At 43.0% G+C, this 27796-nt stretch overlaps 1 protein-coding gene across 3 annotated transcripts in view; it reads left to right on the top strand.

The window, feature by feature from the left end:
- Positions 1–14951: 14951 nt before the first annotated feature.
- FSTL4 (follistatin like 4) overlaps positions 14952–27796 on the top strand; it is a 348356-nt gene continuing 335511 nt past the window's right edge. The window contains exon 1 of one of the 3 annotated variants that reach the window (XM_053376793.1): positions 14952–15386. The gene's annotated coding sequence lies outside the window, so the exon portion shown is untranslated. The remainder of the gene's footprint in view (positions 15387–27796) is intronic. The other 2 variants (XM_053376792.1, XM_053376794.1) reach the window with 2 other exon arrangements.

Below are 27796 nucleotides of genomic sequence, written 5' to 3'. Positions count from 1 at the left end.
ATGCAAATAATGCTGTCACTCTTGTATGCCATCTTTCATTTTTCTATGACTAAGATTTCCTTCTAATTTACAGCATTTAAGGTTCCTGGGCCCTGTCATGAGAAATGCTTATTGCAACCACCGTTCTTTACACATTTTTAAATAAAATAAAGATCATGCTCCATAACAATTGTTACAAATAAATGAGGGTCTGATTAATATAAATGTTATATTGCATTTGTTTGTCTGATGTTTTGTCATGTCTTTTACAGTACTATCCTTACACTTCCGAGAACGATGGCAAGGAACAGTACAGTCCTATGCATGTTTACTCAGAAGTAATTCCCACTGACTATACTTCCTAGTAAGTGCACATAGAAATGCAGCATGTCATATTCTGTAAATCTTATGAAAGAAGCTGGAAACCAATCCAAAAAGGCATTGTGTGATGCTGTGTGGTCCACATAAGGCTCTTTTGCTCAATGTATCCATATTTACTGGAATGGGTGCTGCAGCTTCAGTCTGTCAGAATTTTCATTTATTTGTCACACTCCCTTCTAAACCACTTTCAGGCAGAAATGCTTATTTTCATCTTCACTGAAAACTGATTTCTATCCAAGCTATTTCAGCTCTAATAAGGATTTGTAGAATTTCGCTTTGGTTTTTCTCTGCTCAAGGAAATGTCCAGTCCTTGTGTGTTTATAATGCACTCTCTCCTTCTTCCACAAATAAACTGCTTTGTTTCTTACAGTATCAAGTACCTGTTTACGCCGATGTCAAGTCTGAACAGCAATTGCAGACCACAAAAAGCTCCTCTGGTTCTTAATGGTGCAAAAGCAAGCTATTCATTGTTGCATTCTTTGAAAAATGCTCCTTCCCCTAGCTTTCTATAGCCCAGCAAATTGAAGCTTGCAGCCTATCATAGTCTGAATGATAACAGTGTAATGATGGTTAGACAAATCCTTTTTTCATGCTTGCCTAACTGGGGATTCATGTTCTTAATGTTTTTTTAAAAAAATAAAGGGAAGGTGTAATCTTTTTAAGAAAGGGAATGGAATGAGTACTCATGAGGGAAAGGGACACAACAAGAGTGGCAAATAAGGGTGTCAATGACCCACCCACCCTGCAGGTGTTCACCGCTATTTTTGAGACACATCATTTAAAATTTATTTGCATCTGGTCTCTGTGCAGTGGGTTTCATTCTTTAGCTACAGGGCTTCCCCATGTGCAGACATGAATTGGTCATCATTATCCCCCAAGCTTCCCATCTCCTCCTCAGTTCCTTAACAATCTTTCTCAAAACCTATGCAATTGGTTCCATACCTCAGAAGGAAACACAGCAGACGCAAGCCTGGTATAAATGAATCCCAGAAATTGATAGAATTCAAAGTGACTGCAACATGTCTTATTAAAGATGCTGTGCACAATAGGGATGAATAAATTGGTCTCCTTCCAGCTAGTGCCGGTTTTGCAGGTGTCCATTCACAAATCCGGAAAACTCAGCAGTGGCCAGAGGATTGGAGAAGATCAGTCTACATCCCAATCCCAAAGAAGGGCAGTGCCAAAGAATGCTCAAACTACCGCACAATTGCACTCATTTCACATGCTAGCAAGCTTATGCTTAAAATTCTACAAGGCAAGCTTAAGCAGTATGTGGACCGAGAACTCCCAGAAGTGCAAGCTGGATTTAGAAGAGGCAGAGGAACCAGAGACCAAATTGCAAACATGCGCTGGATTATGGAGAAACCTAGAGAGTTCCAGAAAGACATCTACTTCTGCTTCATTGACTATGCAAAAGCCTTTGACTGTGTCAACCACAGCAAACTATGGCAAGTTCTTAAAGAAATGGGAGTGCCTGATCACCTCATCTGTCTCCTGAGAAATCTCTATGTGGGACAAGAAGCTACAGTTAGAACTGGATATGGAACAACTGATTGGTTCAAAATTGGGAAAGGAGTACGGCAAGGCTGTATATTGTCTCCCTGCTTATTTAACTTATATGCAGAATTCATCATGCAAAAGGCTGGGCTGGATGAATCCCAAGCCGGAATTAAGATTGCCGGAAGAAATTTCAACAACCTCGGATATGCAGATGACACAACCTTGATGGCAGAAAGTGAGGAGGAATTAAAGAACCTTTTAATGAGGGTGAAAGAGGAGAGCGCAAAATATGGTCTGAAGCTCAACATCAAAAAAACGAAGATCATGGCCACTGGTCCCATCACCTCCTGGCAAATAGAAGGGGAAGAAATGGAGGCAATGAGAGATTTTACTTTCTTGGGCTCCATGATCACTGCAGATGGTGACAGCAGTCACGAAATTAAAAGACGCCTGCTTCTTGGGAGAAGGGCAATGACAGGCCTAGACAGCATCTTGAGAAGTAGAGACATCACCTTGCCAACAAAGGTTCGTATAGTTAAAGCTATGGTTTTCCCTGTAGTGATGTATGGAAGTGAAAGCTGGACCATAAAGAAGGCTGATCGCCGAAGAATTGATACTTTTGGATTATGGTGCTGGAGGAGACTCTTGAGAGTCCCATGGACTGCAAGAAGATCAAACGTATCCATTCTGAAGGAAATCAGCCCTGAGTGCTCACTGGAAGAACAGATTGTGAAGCTGAGGCTCCAATACTTTGGCCACCTCATGAGAAGAGAAGACTCCCTGGAGAAGACCCTGATGTTGGGAAAGATTGAGGGCACAAGGAGAAGGGGACGACAGAGGACGAGATGGTTGGACACTGTTCTCGAAGCTACAAACATGAGTCTGACCAAACTGCGGGAGGCAGTGGAAGACAGGAGTGCCTGGCGTGCTCTGGTCCATGGGTTCACGAAGAGTCGGACACGACTAAACAATAATTCACAAATCCAACCTATCCTATGAATTTGTGAATCTTTTTTTTAAAAAAATGTATAAAATTCATATTTAAGTATATATTTAAATAAAATACATCTTTTTCACATTTTTGTGTGTGTGAGAACTACAGTGGAAACATTAGAGAAATGTGAAATCTGTAGGATAATTAACATTCTAACCCATGTTGTAGTTTCAGTTATGTGAATTGGGTTGGTTCACTTCCCTAGTGAGCAAACAGAAAATAAAATAAAATTAAGTATTCCATCAACAGGGACTGAGGAACAGAATTATTTTCTCTGCTCTGGAACTAGTGACCCACTAGTCACACTTGTCGGGTGAGGATGACAGTGAGAGGCTGCCCCATAAACTTAAAAAGGGCCTTATACTGAAAACCAAAACAAATGCGTGGTTTGCTAAACCGTTCATATTAAAATATATACAGTTGTACCTTGGTTCCCGAACTCAATCCGTTCTGGAAGTCCGATCAACTTCCAAAATGTTCGCAAAGCAAGACGCAGCTTCTGATTGGCTGTTTGGCCCCAGAAACAGTGCCTACAGCCAACACTTACTTCCGGGTTTGCGATGTCCAGGAGCCAATTTGTTCGGGAACCAAGCCGTTCGGAAACCAAGGTACCAGTGTTCCTTCAAAAGTAGATGTGTACCCCAGTTCCTAGGTTTATCAACAAAGCAACCCCAAAACAAATGGAAAAACTAATGAGTTGTACAGTGGTACCTCGGGTTAAGAACTTAATTCATTCTGGAGGTCCGTTCTTAACCTGAAACTGTTCTTAACCTGAAGCATCACTTTAGCTAATATGGCCTCCCCCTGCCGCCTGTGCACGATTTCTGTTCTCATCCTGAAGCAAAGTTCTTAACCCGAGGTACTATTTCTGGGTTAGTGGAGTCTGTAACCTGAAGTGTATGTAACCTGAGGTACTACTGTATAGTTAGAAACTATTTTTGGAGGGATGTCTGAGGAGGCCATTAGATGTCAAAGGGAGTTACTAGAGTGGCACTCACAAATGCCCATAGAGCTTTTCCTGGGGCCTGCAGGGGATCTTTTCCCTCTGCACTGAAATTAGGTTTTGAAGAAGCATTCTGTTGTAGCCAATAGAATAGGCTGTGGGGTGTGCTGGGTTGTGGTGTGGGTGTGATGCCCACAACACATTTTCCCATTTACAAACATGCTTACAGGCTCCAAAAGGTTGGCAGCCACTGATCTAATGTGTAGAAATGGGGTAAAGCACTCACTTTAAACTATCAGTACTGATCAGCATTCAACAGTGAAAAGGTGGGTAGTTTCTTTCTTTCCCCATATTCATCTCACTGAAGTAACTGACATTGTGAGTGACAAAGTAAGAGGGAAGTTTTCCAGAGTGCCTGACTGACAATGTGAGTGACACAGTCTGATAGGACAACTTGAGGGGTTGGGAGGCTGCTTGTTTCTCTCATGACCTCCATGAATACGCCCATGCGCATCTTGCTTTTACAAATGTTTTGTGGTAACTGTTGTGTAAACCCATAAAAATACAAGCACAGACTATAAAAACGGTACAGCTTACATATACCTTGCCAGTTATACCACTAAAACATTCAACACAAGATGTGTGAGGAAATAAATACTGCCTTCACTGTGTGCAGCTATGAAGCTGTATTTTAATAAATACATTACTCATTTCAAATTGAACATTTTGATAACTCAGAGAATAAGTAAATATTATAACTGGCAAAGTTTTTTTAAACCTCAACAAATAGTAAATAATTCTTTATAGTCACTGTTTCTTTATTATTTTCTTTCTTTTCTTTCCTTTTGCCTAGGGGAGATACAGAAGAATATCTGAATTTTTATTGAATACAGCAAAAAGTATTGTTTCTTGTCTATTGCAAAAGCTTTGGGTTTGGGATGTTTTCATTATGTAAAATGAATACACACAAAATGGGCTGAGGGTTGATGTCCAGACATTTCAGAGAAAGATAGCTTACTATTGAATTATAAATGCAGCACCAATCAGGGTAATTTATACGTATAGGGTGGATTTACAGAAGTCATCCCCATTTCTTATTTGATCCCGGAATGTCCCACTTTTCCTTAGGACATCCCTATTTTCATTGCAGAAATGTTGGAGGGTATGGTAGGACGTCCCTATTTGCATCAGAAAAATGCTGGTGGGTATGGAGTTAACCAACCCCCAAAGCATCTGAAGGCAGCCCTGTATAGGGAACTTTTTTTCATGTAAATGTTTTATTATACAGTGGTACCTCGGGTTAAGAACTTAATTTGTTCTGGGGGTCCGTTCTTAACCTGAAACTGTTCTAAACCTGAGGTACCACTTTAGCTAATGGGACCTCCCACTGCCGCCGCACAATTTCTGTTCTCACCCTGAAGCAAAGTTCTTAACCTGAGGTACTATTTCTGGGTTAGCGGAGTCTGTAACCTGAAGCATCTGTAACCCGAGGTACCACTGTCTTTTAATATATGTTGGAAGCCTCCCAGAGTGGCTGAGGCAACCCAGTCAGATGGGTGGGGTATAAATACAACAACAACAACAATAATGGAATAGAACTGTGCTGGTCCAGGGGGGAGGTTACCGTGGGGCGAGGTCCAGGACCTGAGTTGAGGGTTGGCAGACAGTCCTCCACGGGCGAAGCGGGGTCCACAGCGAGAAGCTGGGCAAGGACAGGAACTCTGGGGGAACAGGACTGGATGCTGGCCGAAACAGCTCTTTGACGACATTGCTCCCGCAACCTGGGACTGGGCTGACTGGCCTTTATCTTCTCTGAGGCCAGGGGCGGTCCCGGCCCCCAGGAGACCCGCCTCTCCTGGCCTTAAGGCGAGCACTCCTCCTGGGAGAAACCAGTTCCCTTCGCCTCTCTGCCCTGAGCCTCTGCAGTTCAGGAGAGGCTGAAGGGTTACTGGACCCAGGGGGAGACTCACCTGTAGGCACTGAGTCCTCAACCACCTCCGGAGCCAGAGTGGATTCACCTGGTGCCTGCTCCTGAGGATCCGGCACAGGTGTAGGCACTTCAGAATCAAGGCCCTGCCCCAGTTCAGCCAGCCCTGGAGGCGGGGACTCCTGTGCAGGCTGGGATTCCTCTGGTTCAGCCTCTGAATCGGATTCCCAGGCCATCACAAGAACGTTCCTATTTTCATCAGAAAAATGTTGGAAGGTATGGTATAATCGCCATCATCATCATCATCATCATCATCATCATCATCATCTGTCATTCCCTTCTCTTGCAAATCAAAGGAATTCAGATGTGAACTAGCTTCATGACTGCGTATTCTAGGATGAAAACCCCTTCAGTTTAAAAGCAGTAGCAGCTGCCACAGAGCGAAAGTAGTGCTTGCCTGACCTCCCATCACTGTCATTGCTTAGCCTTACTGGGCAGGAGAGCAGGAGGGGAATGGTGATAGGGAGGTTGGTGCAGTGCAAATGCACTGACAGGAGCAGCATCTTGCTTCCACCAGTGCATTAGCACTGTGCTAATGAATTCCCCATCGCCTTACCCAGTAGTGGCCTACTGGTATGTGGAGATGTAGGTGGGGCACCACTGCTCCCCCAGCTTCCAAACATGGAACATCTCTGGTGCTTACTGGAGGTAGAGAGGGAGGTGTGAGGCATGGGGATCTTGCACTACACAGCCCTATTCCTTGCCCCTACTCCTCTAGGGCACACCAGACCACGCTGTGTTTTGAAGCTAGGAGAGCAGAGGTGCCTCATCTACACTGCTGCATGGGCCACTACTTGCCTCACTCCTCTACCCGTTCTTCCTGGTAAGGCACAGCAACAGCAGTGATAGGAGGCCAGCTAAGCGCTGGTGCCTTTCCATGTCAATAGCTAGTGTTTAAAAGAAGAGTTAATCTCATTGCCACTTGCAGTTACAGCTCATCACTACCCTGTATGCCATTCTGTTTAACCCAAATGCAAATATATAGGGAACAAATAGCTCCCTGTTGTTAATAAATATATTTAAAAATATAAAAAAGACAATATTTATTTGAAAGATTGCTTGCATTTCTAATTTTAAAAGCTTAAAATAACAATAACAAAATGTATGGGGAAAGAAGAGAGTCAGTATGCAGCAAGATGTCCATTGGCCCCATAGTATTTTGTGTATTAGGGTTCCCCCAGTCTACAGAGGAAGAGAACTGGGGCTGAATGATCAATGGGAAGTGCTGAGGATATCGTTGTAAAACATGCTTTTGGCTTACCATAGTGTGGAAGACAAGACAGGCATATTAACTTACGATTTCCATGCTTTTTGGCACATGAGTACATTTGTAAGTGCCATCTCCTAGACTTAAGCTTTTTTTGATCCTAGGATTTTGCTTGTGCTCCAGAAAGAAAATCCACTGAATTGCATGAGCCTGGGGGTGGAGGGCACATTTAAATGGCAACATTTAACTTTGCTATGACTCAAAAATAAATACTTGGGATTTATACTGCTAAAAGCACTTGGCATATATTAGATCGGAAATCTTTCATCAGAGATGGGATATCTGTAACTCCCCAGATTTTGTTGGACTTCAACTGCCATCAGCCCTAGAAAGCATGGCCACTAGTCAGTGATTATGGGAGTTGTAATCCAGCAGCATCACAGATTTACATAAACTCTCATAGAATAATAGAAGTGTAGAGTGGGAAGAGACCTTGAGGGACATTTATTTTAGTGCAACCCCCTGCAATGCTGACAGATGATCTTGTAAGACGGTGTTAACACACACATATCCAAGTTTTTATTATATTCTTAGTTCAATCGGTTTAAAAAAGAGTGTACTATGCATATGATATAGCACATTGTTTTCATTCCCATATTACTGTAAAATCTAGGGTGAGAAATTGAAGCAGAATGGCTTATGAAAACCCTGGAATGTACTCCTCGGTTATCAAACCGCAAATCACATGAATGTGACAGAGATCTCAAAAGAAATGTAGAAGAAATCACAAAGGAAAATGAGCTGAGCCAAAGTCTGCAGATCATGCGAAGGAACAGTGACACATGCAGGCATGTGCAAACACGTGCCACAACACTTCACATGCAATTATGTTGTAGCACTTGTAGCAGCACTTCCAGCACAAACATGTGGGGAAATGAGCCTGCATATCACATACAAACACTGGCACATACATGCAGCACTTCATACACAAGTGTGCAGCAACATTTATTCATTCATATATCCAGTTCTTCCACCCACCCCAAAGGATGTCCAGGGTGGCTCGCAAACATAAAATCCGAATAAACCATAACCAATATTCAAAAATTAAAATAACATGTATAAAAATTATAGTACCTGAATGTATGCAACCCCCTTCAAAAACCCTGCGCAAAATCAAAATATCTTCAGATTCTGGCAGAACATGGGCAGAGAAAAGAACTGCCTGATCCTCCCTGGGGTGGAGTTTCAGAAATGGGGGACACCAGCAAGAAAGTTCTCTCTTATGTCAGAAGCAGACACAAACACACACAAATGCTTACACCCATGTAAGCAGCAAATGGCAAAGAAAAATCAAGGGGCTTTTTATATTAATGTTAGAATTCAGGAACTTTAAAGTGTGTAAATGTCACACATTTTATGTCCAAGAATCCAAAGCTGCAGAGCACATCTTCAAAATGTCTTCCCCCATGGAGATGTTGCAGATTGGGGGAAGAGGAGAGAAGATTATTCCCAGCCTCAATAGCTTTTACTAATGCAGTCGAGGGAACACTGTATTTTTGCAGGTTTTCCGGTGGATAACATAACTATTTTGTGTCCCCTAACTTGTTATTGACGGTTTCACACAGCCCAATAATCCATTTCAGGTTTCGGCATCCTCTCAAGAGGAACAGCCACCAAACAACAATTTTTATTACTTTCTCACACTTTCCCCAAAGAACGTTTTCTTTCAGGGAGTCCCAGGATTCCTCATTAAACAATGCAACCACCGGCCTTTTCGATCCCAGGAAGGTGATATTGCTATATCTACACAGGAGAATGTGAAAACCTTCTTTTTTTTATTTTGCATTTGCAGCCATGGGGCTAACTTGCCAAGTGACAGAAAAGAATTATTACAACTTTGGTACCATAGCCACAAAAGACTCTGCAGGACAGAAGTCATGACCTGAGATCACCCTTTGGTTGGGCCTTGCATGATGACTAATGGCAGCTTTGACCATGAAAGTTCAGCAGACAGGACAGTCTTGGAATGCATTTTATTCCTCTGCACTACTTTGTTAGAACAATGAATCTCCTTCATTCAGCTTTCATTTATCCTCACAACAATCATTCCAGCTCTAGTTGACCCAACCATCCTGCTTCGCATCCTTCCCTGTAACAGAATATGAGAGGCGCCACTAAAAGCCTGTAACAAACAAGCTCAGCTCAGCTCATCTTTCCCTGTGCTGTTGTCCTGAATGCTCTCTCAGCAACAACAACTAAAATGAAGCCTCTTGCTGACTCATCTAACCTGATTCACTTCTGTCATAATCATGCTGTACTTCTGGGTTTGTTTGTTTTTTTCTACTGGTGCAAGCAAGCCCTCACTTTAACAGAGTTATATTGCGGTAAATGGCTTTACGGGTGGTGGGCAGAATGATGGTGAATTGGGCCCTATCCAATAAACCAGCTCAGAGAGTAGAGGAATGATTTACTCTGGTGATTTATAGCAGAAGTATGGTGTTCTTTTCATTGCAGCTCCTGCAGTAGATCTTGGCAGAACTACACACATAATAACGATAAAGGTCATGAAAGGAGAGAATGGCTTTACAAAAACAGCCCCCTCCTTCGTCCAATCACGCTGGAGAAATGTGATTGAGTGCATTGGAACTATTTGGGGGCAAAGTTTGCAGTCCAAGTATAATTAGAGTGGAAGTAAAGGTTTAATGATATTTCAGGAATCTGCATGGCATGAATTTTTTAAATGGTCTATCGCGTTCTTATCACTAAAGTGATTCGTTGAGATTGTTCTTGTTTAGCTTTGGGCTGGCATGATTCTATCACTGGTTCATGTAACTTGAGGTTGGTTAACAATGTCACATCAATCAGAGGAATGAAAAGAAAGTGCATGTTCCTGTTTTAGTTGGGAGTTGCCAAATCCAATTAAGCAAACTCCAAAGTTATTTAGCCAAAACCAGAGTTCCAAAAGTTAAAATTTGAATAGCAAATGCAAAAGTTTTTGCATCATTTCTTCGATGCACATCAATATTTGCTTCCAAAATTGTCCTAAAGGTAAAGGGACCCCTGACCATTAGGTCCAGTCATGTCTGACTCTGGGGTTGTGGCGCTCATCTTGCTTTATTGGCTGAGGGAGCTGGCGTACAGCTTCCAGGTCATGTGGCCAACATGACTAAGCCGCTTCTGGCAAACCAGAAACACCATTTACCTTCCTGCCGGAATGGTACCTATTTATCTACTTGCACCTTGACGTGCTTTCGAACTGCTAGGTTGGCAGGAGCAGGGACTGAGCAACGGGAGCTCATCCCGTCACGGGGATGTGAACTGCCAACCTTCTGATCAGCAAGTCCTAGGCTCTGTGGTTTAACCCACAGCACCACCCGCATCCCTAAAATTGTCCTAGAGCCTTACAGAAACATGGTGCCAGACTGTATATTGGCACTGACATTCTAACAACACATTTTATTTAAAGTTTAGATGCATCTTAGCCTGAACAGTACAGCTAAATAAATAATAATTAAATAATAATGATTGCAAGCAGTCATGTTTGTACCCAGACCTATGCTTATAACAGACCCATCAAAAACGTTGGGAATTAAATTAGTCATGATGACTAACTGATTCCGATAGTTCTGCTTTAAGCATGACCAGGACTGGATCCAACTCATTATCTCATTATCAAGTGAGTAGATGACAATGAGTATTCCATAATGAATTTCTGGTCATGCAGAGCCTAACTAGGGGTGGGGGAGAGACTAAAGAAAAAAGATAAACATTTTTGGAACTCCCTACAGCCTGTTCTACACATCTTTAGATAAAGTTCATATACAAAACAGATGTTCCACTAGTACAAAAGAAGTTTCCCATCTTATCCTCTGTCTTGGAGCCCCGCTTCACCCTTAGAATCTGGCCCAGAACAGTTTATGTGGGTGTGGGGGGAGATGAGAGGAAGGGGAAGTCTCCAACCTTCCGTTTTCTATCCTGCCCCTGCTTCTTTCGGAAACCTTTTGTAAAGTGTGTGTGTGCAAATACTGGTATATAGCCCATCTTGATTAGCAACAAATATTAATTCTTCAAATTCAGTTAGACATCTAAAAGAGTCATATTTCCTAATTAAGAATGCAATCCTGAACACACTTGCTAGTGACTCAGTTTCATTGATATTAATAGGATTTGCGTCTGAATATTTCTTTACTGAAAGTATGGAAATCAACTTGTGAAAAAGGTGGCTTTATGTACATTGTGTTGGAATGATAGATATATAAATTATTTCAAGACAATGGCTATCAGTATAATTTACCAGAATTTTTTGTTATTCTTGAGATTTAGATCCCACTTTTCAAACATGTTAGCAGGGTCTGACCCCCACCCCACTCACCATTCACCCCTCCCCCTCTTTTCTTCCTAACCTAACACTGCATGCAACACTAATGTCTCACAACAAATGAAACTGAGTTTTAGAAAACAAATTGAAAAAAGAGACAATGCACACATTTTTGTAAACTAAGAAATCTTTAATAAAAATATATTTTTTTTAAAAAAATTAAAAGCACAATATTTCTAACTTTGTTCTTTTTCATATTTGTTTTTCTAGTCTTCTAATTAAATAAAAACAAATGCCAAGGGATCTTAACAAAATGGAGCATTTGGCTGGTAGCTGCAATGCATTGTCCATAAGTTGCAATTGTCAGCTGCAGATATAAATTAATGGAAGAACATTAGACCATGGGTACAATCACACGCACACTGACAGTGTTAGCTTATACATTATTATTCGGATGGAAGTCCCATAGAGTTCAAGGGGAATTTCTCTCGGATTCAGGGGAGATATTCCCAGGTAAGTGGATGTATTTGATTTGCTCTTGTTTATTTATATATGCCACCTTTCCACAGTAAACTATGGCCAAAGGGGCTTACAACAAACACCCATTCCTTATCAACAGTCAATTTAGCAAACATAGGACAAATTCAATATAACAACAACAACAAAAACTAGTCTCAAATACTTAAGTACAGAGCAAAAAGAAAGTTAACAGACAATGAAGTTCCAGCTGCTAGTTTTATTGCACTCTAAGTAGCCTGGCTTAAAGACAGATCACCAGCCTAGATTATTTTAAGCGGTCTCCCTGAGCTTTCCTCCAGAGGACGCTGTCAACAGAAGAGAAATGTCGGGAAGGACAACAATCATGAATCCTTTTTTCCAGTCTCTCAGAAGTTCAAGCCATGGATGTAAATCTTACGAATGACTGCAGTCCTCTATATACACTTACCTAGGAATAAGTGTCATTGAGCTCAATGGATCTTACCTCTTGGTAGACGTTTGCACTGTAAACAAGAACGTTAGCATGATGCACATGCTCAAGTAACCTGCATAGCACCTGGCAGAGCCACATCTGAATGTCTGCTGCTTCCTCACACATTACATCTTAAGATGGTGGCCGGATGCAAACTCCATGACCTTCACCACAAACTAGCTGCCCATCATTCCACTCCCTGTTTCTCTATTTACCATCTAGCCTTCTGGAGAACTCATAAGCTTGCACACTATCTTGGTTGCTTTAATAAAGGTATTGCTCCAAGATAGATTTTGGAAATATACAGTAGTATCTGTGAAAATCATAATTTATTATTTCCTGGTCAAGTTCACACTTCCAAGGGTTTCCCCCCAAAATTGGAAGGCATCCTAAAGGTGATGCAGCTTGAGACCATGTCTTAAATGTAACTTAATGGAGAGAAACAATCACCCTGTTTTGTCAGGGAAACAATGGAGAAACAGCAGGTTTATATTGCACCCTGAGCAACCTCTGAGTCAGTATGCAAACGACTGGGCTGCAAAGGATTAAGATCTGTTTCACTGAAGGCTCTCCAGCTTAAAGTAACCTGGGCTGGTTGAGATTTATGAAATTGGATGGGACATGATTCCAGCTGACTTGATTCCATTCCCCACACGTCTTACTCCTTAAATTGTCCCATTTTGCATTTTATGCCTAATACAGAACTGAAGGCTCCCTTTGGTGTTCAGCCCAAACAAGTGATTGCAGGAGAGCCTGTTTCATATGCCATATTGACATTGCCCATGTAGAAGTCAGCAGGAAAGACGATAGGGACAGAACTAGAATGAATAAGCTCTGCCTATCATTGGCTCTGGCTCCACCTACTGTTAGCCTTTCTGCCTTCAGCCCTACCAGTCCCAATGAGCACTAGCCAACACACAGAGAGCTGTGTAACTTGCAGCTGCAGCAGCTATCTCTGGTCACTCACTTGCATTCTCCCTTTCAGCAGCACAGCTGCAAAGATTAGACATCCTCACCACCACCATGAGAGAGAGAGAGAGAGAGAGAGAGAGAGAGAGAGAGAGCGCACAAATGAACAAATGAGAGGCATCTGGACAGTGCAACAAGGAGAATTAGGCCTGCTGGTGAGTGGGGAGGCTAGGAGCCCATCAAAGGTACTGTTGCCAAGAGTCTTCTATAGCCTCAAACTGGCTCTTCTGCTGCAACAGAACTGAGCATAGGAATTGGCTGTAAAGCATTAGAATTTGTTTTGCTCAATGCTCTCTAGGTTGAAGCAACATGTGTTGGTTTAGATTTCTTAAATTGGATGGGACATACGGGAAGTGCCATGGCTCAGTGGCAGAACACATGCTTAAAAGCAAAAGTTCCCAAGTAAGGTTGGAAACATCCCCTGCTTGAAACCCTGGGGAGATACTGTCAGCCTGTGCAAGCAATACTGAGCTAGATGGATCAACGGTCTGACATGGTATACCACAGAGTGCCAGGTTCCTAGCCCTGTGCACACTTGCTAGGGAGGAAGCTCCAAAGGATGGATGAATCCACACAGATACGTTACCCAGAGACAGGATGGAGGTGAGGCAGCAAAGAACAGCACCTTGCTCAGCTGCCCTCTCTTTTGCTGGGCGGCAAGATGGGTCTCAGCAGGTCCAGTCCCAGAAGCCTTCTGTTGGAAGTAGGCAGTTGAGCAGTGAAGGATAAGTGGTAATTGAGCAGATGAGGGGGAAGACACATGGAGCATGCACCTCCAATGGCCTCTTGCTCACTCAAAGTGGCAGTGCTGGGCCCATTCCACCACCACCCAGGGAGAAAGCAAGCAAAGAAGCATCTGCCCCTTGTTTGCCCATTTTGGTGGCTGTGCAAATGCACTTGCCTTTCCTTCTCTCTGAGTCTGAGGAGAAGAGATTCTTTCCATCCCTGGCCACCACTGGAGGCAAAGATGTGGTGGGATGACCTAAGGCTCTCTGAGAAGCTTCTCCCAGTGGTTGGGATTAGACACACTGATAAGGTGTTTTGGAACTCAGAACGCTTCCTAACGGTCAGCTTGTACTCTTCTGTCTATATCAGTATTGTTGGCACTGACTGGCAGCAGCTCTCCAGGGGATGCAGCTCAGTGGTAGAACAACTGCTTCAGAAGATTCCAGGTTCAGCTCCCAGCATCTCCAGGTAGGAATGGGAGACACTGGAGGGACGCTGCCAACCAGTGTAGACTCTACAGAGCTTCCTCCTATGTCCAGGAGGAAAAGATTGCTCAGGGAAGGAGAGCTGGGAAGAAAAGTGAAACTGAGGGTTCTCTGGGCTGCGCTTGCCACCCTACCCCACTTTCAGTGCCGTCCCTGAGGCTGTCTTTGGTCAAGCATGACACAGAGGCAGCCAGTGGCAGCCTCGGTGCGCCTCATAATGGGCCAAACTTGAGCAGAGGGAAAAAGCAATTCTCACTTCACTGGCAGGCCGTAACTCAGAGACTCCAGGCGCCCATCACCCGAGCCCCGCTCCCTCCGGCAGGTTGATTGGGGCTGATGAGAGTTGGAGCCCAGGAAACCCCTAGCGGGACACCTGGGCGCCCCGCAGCCTCCATTGCCCTTCGCCAGCTGACCAACATCTCCGGCTGCCTTCCCTCCTTTCGCGTCTGGGACTGCCGCCTCTGCTCCCCCCCCCCTCCAGCACAGGTGTCAGCTATTGGGTGGGATATGCAAATGCGCCGGTGACGTCATGCAGCGCCGGTCCAGACAGCAGAAATAGGGCAGGAATTCAGCAAAGCAGCATTGGCACCTCTTCGCGCCTGGATTGCGACCGAAGCGGCTCCTCCTCCGGCCCCCTTCGTCTGTTTTTGTTCCGTTCCAGCTCGCTTTTCTCCCTTCCCCTGCTGCCTATCCCTTCCCTCTCCCGCTCGCGGCCAGCCTTTCGCGTATCCTCCCGCTTCGCCCTTCCAAACGTTCCTGCAGACTTCATCCCACCCCCACCCCATCCACCTTTCCTGGAGAAGATCTTGCGTGTTTCAAGAAAGCCCCCCAAACTCTGACGTCTCCTCTTCCAGTAGCTGTTGGCGCTGCTGCTGCGGCGCTCAGCATCCCGAGGCTCCGTCTGCCGCGCTTGGAAGACCGCTACAGGTAAGCCTTTGATCTCCTCGGCCAGGTGGACGAAGGATGGGCGAGCCGGTAGCCGAGCAGTCGTTTCCTTTCTTTTCCTCCCTAGCAGCCCCGATTCTCAACAAGGTTCATGGATCATCCAAGTGGAGGTGACTCCCCCAAAGGATCCCATGTTCCCTTCTGGGTTCTCTGCGGAGTCTCTAAAGAGCGAGCGAGAGTTTACACGCCGGTGAACGTCGTCGGCAGAGAAGCCGGCGGGGCGCGCAGCGATTCCTGCTCCCCGGTGCAGTATGAATGGTATTCGGGGTGGAGGCGGTGCGGTAACGTCAGGGCGGAGAAGGATTGCTGGGGAGGACGGGGCTGGTGCCATCCCCGGCTCTTTCTGAAGGGAACTGTCCACCTCCGTGGTGCTGAATGGCTGAGAGAATTCAGCCCGGCGCGGAGAGTGAATGGCCGTTCTGGGGCAGCTCACCTTTGCGAAATTCGCTTCTTCTCCGGACACCCCTTTTCTTGCCGGTGAGGGCTGATGGTTTCAAGTTTCCTCTATATCTGCCTTGCCTCAGTTGCAGCGTTTGCGAGTGTCGGATGGACCGAGAAAGATGCTCCGCGAATCCGACCGGGTTCGCTCTGTCCTCTTGGCCAGAGGACCTCGGGTTCCTCTTCCTTTCCAGTTCCGCTCTGCTCGTGACAGAGCTCGGGGAGTTGGGGATTTTTTTTGCGGGGGGGGCGGCTTTCTTTTCAATATTCCTTAGTTCAGCGGTGTGAATACTTTTTCAGAGCTCAATATGCTAGAATCCAGGTTGTCCTGCAGTGGGGCAGAGAGCCATGTGAGAGATGCAGAACTCCTGGCCAAATCTTTTACAGTCCTTAACTTAAGAAAGAAATAGCACGAAGTCCCTCATTTGTTTTGCATGTTGCAAGCCATCTAGGGACTTATTCATATCAACACCTAGGTAAATTGTGCTGTGGACTTGTTGGCCCTCTCTAGAGAATGGCAAAAACATTCACAAATTAAAATATAATGGTGCATTAAATTAAAATATCCAAGTATCTTTCCTTGTCCTACAAACACACGCACCATTTTTCTTCTTCATACTTCTATTTAAATTGCACACTAAGTGTACTACTTAACTTAAGAAGTAGGTTGCAGTCCAATCCTATCAATGTTTACTAAGAAGTTTAGTCCCACTGGGTTCGATGGCGCTGACTCATAGTATGCAAGACTGCAGGCAGGGTCTTACAACTGGGGTACTAGGCAACCAACTATTTATTCATTTTTGTTTTTGCATAATCAAAAGTTTTGCAGCACCTCCTCTCTATAGAAGCTGTGGAAATACAACTGTGGGTATTCTGCATAGTCCAATGGAGCATATGGAATAAATATTTGCAACCATCTTCAAAGGCATGTAAAACTAAACATTTTGTGCTTTGCTAATCTTATCCTTTTTGCTGCACAATAGAAACTGACTAAAGCTGAAGCCTTGAGAGTTCTCTAAAATGGGAAGATAGTTGGATGTTTACACCACAGCTAGAAAAAGAAATGGGCAATATTGGAAAGATCAGGCTGTGGTGTAACAGTAGCCATGTAGTTAGACATTCACTGTATGCTGTTTCCAATAGCTTTATCACAACAGACTTACACTGAACCACACTGATGCAGAGACAAGCACTCTTAACATTATTTAAAACAAGTGATGTGTTAGAGACATGGCCATCTGTCATGGATGCTTTAGCTGAGATTCCTGCATTGCAGGGGGTTGGACTAGATGACCCTTGGGGTCCCTTCCAACTCTAAGATTATATGATTCCATGACTGTCTTCCATGGAAAGGCAAAGACAATCTACAAATGACTGATAGATCCTCTAGGATCCATTCATATAAATATTTACTTGGAGGGCTGCCCCATGGGATCCAATGGGACAATGCTAGGTAAATGGGCACAGGACTGCACACTGTATACTTCTTATGCTTTAATTTAAGAGTACAGGATTTATATTCTCTGACAAGATGCTAAAATGCTCCAGAATATCTTCAGGATTTGTGTTTTGGTCCAGAAATAACTTGAAAAGTTTCAGAGGCAGGTTTCTTCTTATCCAACTCTTCCTCTAATCCAAAATTACACTTTCCTTTTAATTATGCTGAAATTCTAGCATTTTAAATACCTTGGGTCCTCATTTGTTAGTTGCTGTATGCTCCTGTCTTTATGGAAAATCCTGGCAGATATTTGATGCATTGTCCTTTAACGCACCGTAATATTATGGATCAGCCATCTGGTACTTCAACAAGGATACTGGTATTTGTATGGGATAGCCCTCAACTGGGTTACATACAGCAGTTGTCCATGAGCTGTGGTTCTGAAATTCTGCCTTAGAGTTGCACTTGTGCTTTTTCTCCTTGTTTTGCCCCTAGGTGTCGCCTCTGCTGCTACACTGGATTTAAATCTCTAAAAAGAATGATGTGTTGTTTGTTAAAAAAAGGAAAGGAAAGGGGGAAAACAGGGAAAATCCAAAGTTCAGTAGGGCAGATAGATGTCTTCTGATGTTCATGCTAGCTTCCTTCCCCTAGTGTCTTTTCCTGCACAGCCCTGAAAACCTAGGTATGCTTTGCCCTCAGTAATTGCTGTGTCCTGGTTAAACAGCTAAATGTAATAGATTTTCCGTGACATTCAGGAGAGGAAACTGATACTATTTCATTTCAGAGAAGTAGCATTCCTTGTTTTTTAATGCATACTTTGGAAGGATATATTTAACAATGATTATAGGTTACAACTGACTGCATGTATTTAACCCATCATTCATAGACTCATGTCCATTTCTTCTTAATAGTGCTATCATTCATGTGAAATGGCATTCAGTTGAAAGTGAGCTTATGCTCTTAAAAGTACAAATCAGTGTTACTTTCTGAAATCATCTTTAAACTACCACTGTACCTTTTTACCTTTAAAAGTGCTCTGTTCACGTATCTTGTCTGGGTGGCTAACAAACCATAAAAACAAAGAAGACTGAGAGCAGCAGCATAATTAGAATATCACATTAAAGCACCTGAGATAAAGAAAACATAAGCATCATGGCAGAATAAAACTAACCAGAAAGGCCTGGGAAGGGGGGGGGGGAAGAGATTTTCACACCAAAAGATATCAAGGTGGGTGTTAGGCAAACCTCTTTAGGGAAATCATTTCACAGGCAGGGTGCTACAATTGACAAGGCCCTCTTACTGATCATCATCCCCGCAATTCAGAGGGCAAGGTCACCCAGAGAAGGCACCCAGCAATAATAATCTCAATACTTAGACAGGTATATGTTGTACAGAGTGGTCCCTGAGTTACCCAAGTACTAAAGCATATTGTGCTTTTAAAGTAAGCACTAGCACTTTGAATTGTGCTCATAAATGAGCCAGCATTGTATTACTACTACTACTACTACTGTTATTATTATTATTATTGGTGTGATATAGTCTTCTGGGACCAGTCTGCATGAACTCAGCACACAGCAGCTAGACTGCAAACTGAAGTTTCCAGGAAGTCTTCAAAGGAAGCTCCATGTATAACAAAATTGCCAAGATCTGTTTTAGAGTTTCCCAAGTGAATGGATAGGGATGCAGGTGATGCTGTGGTCTAAACCACGAGCCTAGGGCTTGCCGATCAGAAGGTCAGCAGTTCCAATCCCCGCGACGGGGTGAGCTCCCATTACTTGGTCCCTGCTCCTGCCAACCTAGCAGTTCAAAAGCACATCAAAGTGCAAGTAGATAAATAGGTACCACTCTGGCAGGAAGGTAAACGGCGTTTCCGTGTGCTGCTCTGGTTCACCAGAAGTGGCTTAGTCATGCTGGCCGCATGACCTGGAAGCTATACGCTGGCTCCCTCGGCCAATAAAGCGAGATGAGCGCCACAACCCCAGAGTCGTCTGTGACTGGACCTAATGGTCAGGGGTCCCTTTACCTTTACCTTTAAGTGAATAGATAACTTGCCAGGCTATTTTAGACTGTGAGGAGTTGCAACTAATGCATATGCTGGTGGAAGGAACTACATTGTCATGGAGGCTAACTAAGTTTGCAGCAACAAAGTTTGATCAATCAGCATCCACACATTATGCAAGTGATCTTTCAAGGGCACACAACCCTTTTAAAATCAAGATGAATGGCATTTCCTTGCTGTTTTGTAACATCCTTGATAGGCAGGGGCAGTGTATCTTGTTTCGCCACTTGAGGCAAAATAGGAAGTGCTGCATTGCCTCGCCACTCCTGCCACTCCCACCACCACCTGCCTGCTCCTGCTGCCACTGCCTGTTCTGCCGCTGCCACATGCCCCACTGCATCCACCACTGGCAGAGAAACAGAACCACAATCACACCAATTTTGGGCAATCTCTCACCCCAAATGGACTCAATCTTGCCCAAAATCAGCACTGATGGTGGCAGCACTTCTCCGCCACTGGCAAAGGTGATGATGTACCCATGGACATGCTGCCTGGGGAACTTCTGCCACCTACCCAATGACCAGGCTGGCTCTGTTGATAGATCTCAAAGCAGCACAGAAAAGCACCATACCCATTCACAGCTTTTCTCTTCTTTATTAAGTTGATACTCATACGATCTTTAAAGCTTTACTTTTCTGTTCCACGTATTGAGTTTGAAATGCCTCAAATTCTATTTTCATTATAAGAATATCTGGTGGTCTACTCCACTAACCTTATGGCCTATAATGTTGAGAAAACTTTTTTATAGTATTTTAGCTTTCATAATTTTTTAACTACTAATTTCTTCCACAACTCTGTAAGCAGCTCTTGCCAATAATAGCTGATAATTTTCTAGCAATTTCAAATCATGAAATAGTTCAAGCACAGCTCTGATTACAATAGACATTATGTCTTCTGCCCCAAATGTTCAACAGAAAGTCCCAATCAGACGGAACTGCAAGTTCCATTAAGTACAAGTGCGTCTGCTTGAGCTTTTAACATGAATTCACTCAATTTTTCTTAACAAGTCAGTTTTCGTTTGATTTGTGTAGAAAAGTAGCTATAGCACACCAAATATAAGGTGAGGGTCAAAATGGGGACAATGTTACACATACTTACATACATTGATTCATGCAAAATATAGAAAATGTATCCAGTAAATAAAACTCTAAAGAAGCTTTTGCTGCTTGTACATTTTTTCAAGGTCACATTAATAATACAGAATGACAAGGTGACATGCATAATGCTGATGTTCTGGTGTAGGAACCACTTCTTTAAGTCAGAAATGTCTGCTTGACTTCAACAACAGCAAGCTGGGAGAATGTCATGCATGCTCTAGTTTGCACTGAAAAATACTGATTTTAAAAATAGTTACAATGCAATGCAGTGCATGGGTGGTTAATTGGTTTCCTGTTCCTAATCGCTAGCAGATTGCACAAGTGTGGGGAAATGATCTGATCCAAAACATGGAATGTTTTGAAATGTTTGATATAATGGAACTAGCCCAAATCCAAAAGCAATGAAACGAGACAAGTGACTGCAGCTTCTATTAACATACCAGGCTATTGGGGGATGTAGCCAGAGTAAATTAGATGAAACCTTTTATTTGGTCCATGCAAAATGACTTCTCCTTCAGACAGATATAAGAATACTGGATCCATATGTGATATTTTGTGTATCATAAGGTTTACACAGCTGCATCAAAGATAAAATAGTACATCTCCTCAACATTGGTACAGAATGTTTTTGTTGCATGCTTCATTTTTATCAGCTGTTTCCAAGATATTCAAACCAAGGATCAATTCTACTCTGTCTATGATTGAGTTTCTATCTTTCAGCCTGGTTTGTACAATATATCTGTGGATACAGATAATCTAAAATATTTCTTATGGGCTTGAACTGTTGTTTCTTCTATACATCTTCACAAATGTCCCTAATGTGTGTCATAGAATCATAGAACTGTAGAGTCGGAAGGAACTTTGTGGGTCATTTAGTCCAGCCCCCTGCAATGCAGGAAACTCAGCACGTGGTTCCCCCTCCAATTTGAAACCAGACCAGACCCTGCTTAGCTTTCCAAATGTGGTAGCAGTTTTATTGCTGCACCAGACAAGCAAAATCATCTTCATGGAATAATAGAATTGTAGAGTTCAAAGGGACCCTCAGGATCATCTAGTCCAACCCCCTGCAATGCAGGAATTTGCAGCCATCCCATATGGGGGTTGAACCTTCAACTTTGGCACTATCAGCACCAGACTCACCTGAGCTATCCAATTTACATCATCATCATCCTCTGTGCTTCTTACAAGTTCCTCAGAATATTACCAACTCACCACGTCCTCAGAGTAATCCTGGCTGAAATGCAGAGTGTTCATATGAATCAAATCTCCACTGTACTTACATATTCCTCCAAAATAGCTGTGTGATGCAGAAAGTTTGTGCAGTCCTGAAACAGAGCTGATAGTGATAGTGTTTTAGCTTAGCTGCTTTGTTTATTTCCTGATCATCCCAGCATTGACAAGAAGGGAAACTCAATACTTGGTTACTTTGTGAGACAGACACAGGGGGCAAAATGAAAGCCCTGTGCTAAGTTTTCTGCTGTGTAAATTTTTACAAATGCTCTTTGTCTCAAATGGAATGCCTGGCAAAATGTAACACATTATACTTGGTGCCATTTAGGCATCTCATTCATCAAAGCCTAAGAGATTAATCCGAGATGGTGTAGATAATTAATTGGAACTGTAATTTAACTTCATGATGGTTTGCTGAAAGGGTTAGTATAGAATTGTGCTATTAATTTTCCTAGGATTAGCAGCATTTTATAAAACTGATGGGCAGTAAAATTATTTTCCAAGCCTCACAGCTATGCAGCTGCTGCAACAAATTAGCAACTTTGAGGAAGTGAAGCCCAGATTTGTTTTGGAAGCTGATTGTATTTCTTTCCGTGCGCTCAAACTAATAAAGCAGCTGAACTGACAATGCCTGAAAGGTTTGATTTGTCCTTCTTTTTGTGGCTAACTTTCAGTGGCCGTTCTTTGGCAAACTATTCCATAGCGCTACTTTTTCTAATAGCTCTATACTGGAAGTATTCTGGAAATTGCATTATCAAACATGTGATATAAGTGTGTGTGTGCGCGCGCACATCTAGACATACAAACATATGATCTTCTAAGTGTGCATGGCTTGTTTTAAGCTATTTTTAGAATAGTGGTTCACCTGCTCTGTTGTTGTATTTTGCACTCTAGTTTCCTTGTTCATTGTGAACTACCCCATTGTCTTACTTTTATGGGTGGCACTCTCTGAGACAGCTTGATGGTCTTGGTAGTCGGAATGGTTTCTTCCGAACTGGTGATGTAGTTGTGTTCTTTATTTCAAACACAAAGGAATCCGTGGATGAGGGAGGAAAGGCAAGTGTTGTTAGCTTGTGGGCAGATTTGATGGCATATTGTGCGCTGTCTGCCACTGAGAAGTGCTGCTTGTGGAATTACAAGAAGTATTGAGCTTTTCTCCTTTTTTGGGAGCCATCGTGCAGTGAGACAGTCAAGACTGTTGAATGTAGTTTTAACTTTTAGACTGAGGGCCTTCGTTTCGCAACTCATTCCATGACTTACACACTGAGGGCAGCTCACACTGCTGGGCATAAGAATGCAGCCCTGGAGCATGGGTACAAGGGGACCAATCCTGACAGTGTCAGGACCTATTTACCCTAACAGCAGCAGCATTTTTTATAAGTGCAATTGTTTTAGTGCTTCCCCCATTCTGTTATGAGCCAGTGTGGTGTAGTGGTTAAGAGCGGTGGGCTCGTAATCTGGTGAACTGGGTTCGCGTCTCCGCTCCTCCACATGCAGCTGCTGGGTGACCTTGGGCTAGTCACACTTCTCTGAAGTCTCTCAGCCTCACTCACCTCACAGAGTGTTTGTTATTGGGGAGGAAGGGAAAGGAGATTGTTAGCCGCTTTGAGACTCCTTAAGGGGAGTGAAAGGCGGGGTGTCAAGTCCAAACTCCTCCTCCTCCTCCTCTTCTTCTATTACTTCTAGTTCTTCTTCTTCTGTTTGCACATGTTTTCCATTTAATATGGGGAGTGCTTTACTACATGCATTTGATATTATTCAGATGTCACAAGGGCCTTTTCAGGAAGCCATAGAATAGTCCCTAGGCACAAGAGTGGTTAGATATAAATGTGTATGTAGACATATTTATTATTTCATTTCACTTCACTTATTATTCCCTTACTATGAACATCTCACAGGGGTTTCACAATAAAGAATAAGGGCAGTAAAAGCATCTGTAATAAAACAGTTTCATATTCAATACAGAACCTGGCTGGGATACAATCAACCCAATGTCAAAGAGTCAGCAGAGAAGGCACCTGTCTGACATGCAATGGGAGGGACTTTCAAAGGGTAGGTCCCACCACACTGAAGACCCGATTCCAACACTGTGGAGGGAGCAGACCTCCTTATAAGGTGCTTTCTGCAGGATACCCTCTCATGTAGGGTGCCGTGATTGGTTGGGTATGTAGGGATGAGGTAATATTTTAAGTAAATAATAGATAAATCAGTAATAAACACACCTCTCCTTAGTTCCCCTTAGGAATATACAAGTGGATGCTTGTGACATCAGCACCCATATGAAGAAAAACAAAGTCTAGCTATAGCTGGAGAACAAGGTTGTATGGATAGATCACTCCATATTTGCTCTGTGCCACTTTAAAATGTGTTTACCCATAATTCTGGCCTTTATTATTTCCTCATTGATCTGGCCTTTAACAATCCTTTATGAAATCTGCATTTAAATGCACTGAAAACAAATTTCTCTTAAAACATGCTTTTTTAAAAAATGTGCTTAGATATAACCTCTCTCACCACCAAAGAAACACAAGTGAATAGCAGAGAAGCTGCACAAGCGATGCTGACACAAAACCCCACATATATTAAGTAAAATAGAAACATTGCCACCCAACCCCAACCCCACTCATCTTTCCCCCTTTTCTTCCTAATGTCTCAACAAATGAAACTGATCTGTAAAAATGTTACTTGAAGAGAGAGAGAGAGAGAGAGAGAGAGAGAGAGAGAGAGAGAGAGAGAGATTTCTTCTTTTTCGGAGCCAAAATCTGCAGGGTGACCACTACTGGGAATCCAAACCACATGGCTACCTCTACAGGCATGCTCAGCTACTTTCGTGAGCACAGGTTTTTTACCTACTGCAAGAAAACACTTCACCCTTTCCCAAATGATGGTATTCAATGCCCACATGGGATAGACCCACGAGGATGTGTCCTTACTTGAATGTGTAATCATTTATTGGGTTGGGTGGTTAAGGTTCAAGATTTTGGTATGTAATGTGAAACTGTGTGAAGGGTACTAGCTTGCTTCAGACATTCTTTACCTGAGCACTGTAATCAGGGGGACTGGGCCGAGAGGGGCCTTCTGTACTCATGGAGGCTCCTCACACATTTTAGAACCCTGACTTTTTAAAGCAGTTTAAGTAATGTCTTAAGAAGACTACTGTTGCAGACACACACAAGACACAGAATATGCTACAAGTATTTTAGACTGGTAAGGGTGTCAGGCCGCATCCACATATAGCAGTTATTCTGTTTCCCTGACATTTCCCTAATTGTTAATTTCCATGTAATATATGACCTTTCACATGGTGCAAAAGCCACTTCTGGAAATTTAGTGGAGTGTTGCGGAAGTTTAGTGCTCATTTCTGTGCTAATTGGTTTGCATACGCATTAACCCAGAAAATTGTGGGAGTAAAGTGATGAATTTTAAGGCATGCTGGCATACCATTCTTTCCTGCCATTTTCATGGGCGAATCATGTGAGAACAGAAGTCCACACATGTACAAAGTGTGAGGGAGTAGCGATGTTGTCCAATATCGGTTAAAAAGCCACCGTTCCATAACACAACAGTTACAGGCATGTGAAAGGAATGTTAGAAAATGGGGGCAGAAACACTAGCATTATAATCAGGAAAACTAATGCAACATTCCCCATGTTGGAATATACCCTCTGTGTTTCTTATAATTATCCTAGATTGCATTTGGTATTGGGTCAGATTTCTGCCACCCTTCTCTACTGCACACAAAAAGTTGCACTTCTTAAGCAGAATCTAACCCAAGATGAGGTGCTCATAAATATGCATATGGGTTTGATTGCATTTAACCCCAGTAATTTAAATCAAAGTATGTTAAAACTCACTCTGCACAAATTTTATCACCAACTTGGTAATTGCTTGACAGCAAATCTGATTTCAGGCAGGGAAAGCACTCTAAAGCATGATGAGGAAACTGCTCTCCTGGCATGCGCGTTGGGAAATATTAAACAGTCTGGGTGCAGAGAGTAGAACAGGCTTCTTTGTCTTGTACTCTCTAAGCACAATCTGTTTAAGGAGTCTGTTCAATCTTGGCTTGAACTCTAATGTATAAATTCATTCCCTATTAATGCATGCAACCTTTTTCACCCTCCTTCCACCCAAAATGACCCAACATTTCCCTATTTACAGCCTAACCCTCAGGCAGGTGGATTTGGAAGTCAGCTCTGGAGGGCTTATTTCATACTTCAAACTTAAGATTGAAGATTCTGAGTTCTAATGAAAGAGACATCTGCTGGTTTGACATCAAGATGTTAGAAGCAGAAACCTTACTGCCAAAGCTTCTAAGAATGGTGTTCCCCAACTTTCTACCCTGGGGCCCACTTGAAACGACTTAAAATTACAGCCTCTGTAAACCACAAAATGGTGATGCAATGACTTTGTTGGTTGCAAAATGGTGGTAGTGGAGACAGAGTTCAGCATAATTAGTTCGTTTCCCCACTTTTTAAAAAGCAATTAATTATTTGGATTTAATTACTTTCTTCTGAACATCAGGCTTCAAGAGAAAATACATCAGAGCATGGTGGTGCTGTGGGTTAAACCACAGAGCCTAGGACTTGCCGATCAGAAGGTCGGCGGTTCGAATCCCCGTGATGGGGTGAGCTCTCGTTGCTCAGTCCCTGCTCCTGCCAACCTAGCAGTTCGAAAGCACGAAGTGCAAGTAGATCAATAGGTACCGTTCCGGCGGGAAGGTAAACGGCATTTCCGTGCACTGCTCTGGTTCACCAGAAGCGGCTTAGTCCTGCTGGCCACATGACCCGGAAGCTGTACGCCGGCTCCCTCGGCCAATAAAGCGAGATGAGCACCGCAACCCCAGAGTCGGCCACGACTGGACCTAATGGTCAGGGGTCCCTTTACCTTTACCTTTATGAGCTGCACTTAATTTTCTATTTGGCTATGGATTTGTGTGAGCCAGCCCACTGCCTCACCTATTACATGAGGATATTTAAAGTGACCCATTTAATGGGGTTGTCGCAAAGATTAATGAGATAATTTAGATTAAGTGGTAGAAAGAGTTGCAATTAAAATATTGTATAAATGCTAAGGATCCAATCCATCCAAAGTTATGCATATTTCTTTGAAATCGATGGAGATTCAGAAAACTATGTATGTATCCTTATGAAACCAGATCCGAATTTTGTTAGTCTTTATGTTTCACAGTTGCTTTTGGAAATGATCATATTGTAGCAGCAGTCCTATACACACACATTCGGGAGTAAATCCCAATGAACCCAAAGTGATTTATTTCTGAGTAGATATGCACATGGTTGCACTGTAGGTCTTGCACTGACTCTGTTCACTGGTGTGCAGCTCTCTCTCTGTGTATGCAATCCATTTCAGTCAAAATAATGCAAATTTCCCAGTGGAGCTGCATCCAATAAAAGCACTTTTTACTCAAATGAGATACAGTATTAACTTGTGAAAATTAAACTGGATTGTGGGGGGGGGGCAGCATGCTCAGCCCCAATGTCCTTGCCTTTTATTCATGCCAGCCTTTTAGACTTTCTGGTTCAGATATTCCCTTACAAGTAGATTGTGCCACATAACCAGGTACTTGTCCCCCACCCTAACAAGAATGCTCACACTGTAAAGGCCTAGTATAAGAGAGGAAGCCGGGATTTACCATAGTGACCATTGTTGTGCTATCATCATCAATATTTTTAAAGGGGCCTAAAGTGCTGGATGCATCCAGAGATAAAAGTAAATAGATTACGGCTTGCAGACTCACACCCTTAAATTCAAAACAAGAAATAATGACAGGGAGATGCAATAGGTCATTGTCTTCCTGTAAGCTACCAGATATGCTATGTAAGAGAAATATAGCTGGAGGATTTTGGTGTAATGGTGGTTCATTTCATTCTACTCTTCCCTCCCTACCCACCCCAAATAGGAATAAAATAAAAATCTAGCAATGTGTGCTGATGCAGCAAACTGGATCCTAGAGTCTTGACCTTGTGCGTCTTCACATGACTCTTTTTTCCTGAAATCTCCATAAAGTTTATAAGAAGTTGATAGACATCTAATCTATGGCTGCCATCCTGTCCACACTTTTTCAGAAAAAGCCCCCTTGAATTCAGAAGGACTTGCTTCTCAGCAAGCATGC

The sequence above is a fragment of the Podarcis raffonei genome, chromosome 2 (genome assembly GCF_027172205.1).
Source record: "Podarcis raffonei isolate rPodRaf1 chromosome 2, rPodRaf1.pri, whole genome shotgun sequence".
NCBI classification, from domain to species: domain Eukaryota; kingdom Metazoa; phylum Chordata; class Lepidosauria; order Squamata; family Lacertidae; genus Podarcis; species Podarcis raffonei.
This window is presented reverse-complemented; position numbering and strand designations above follow the sequence as displayed.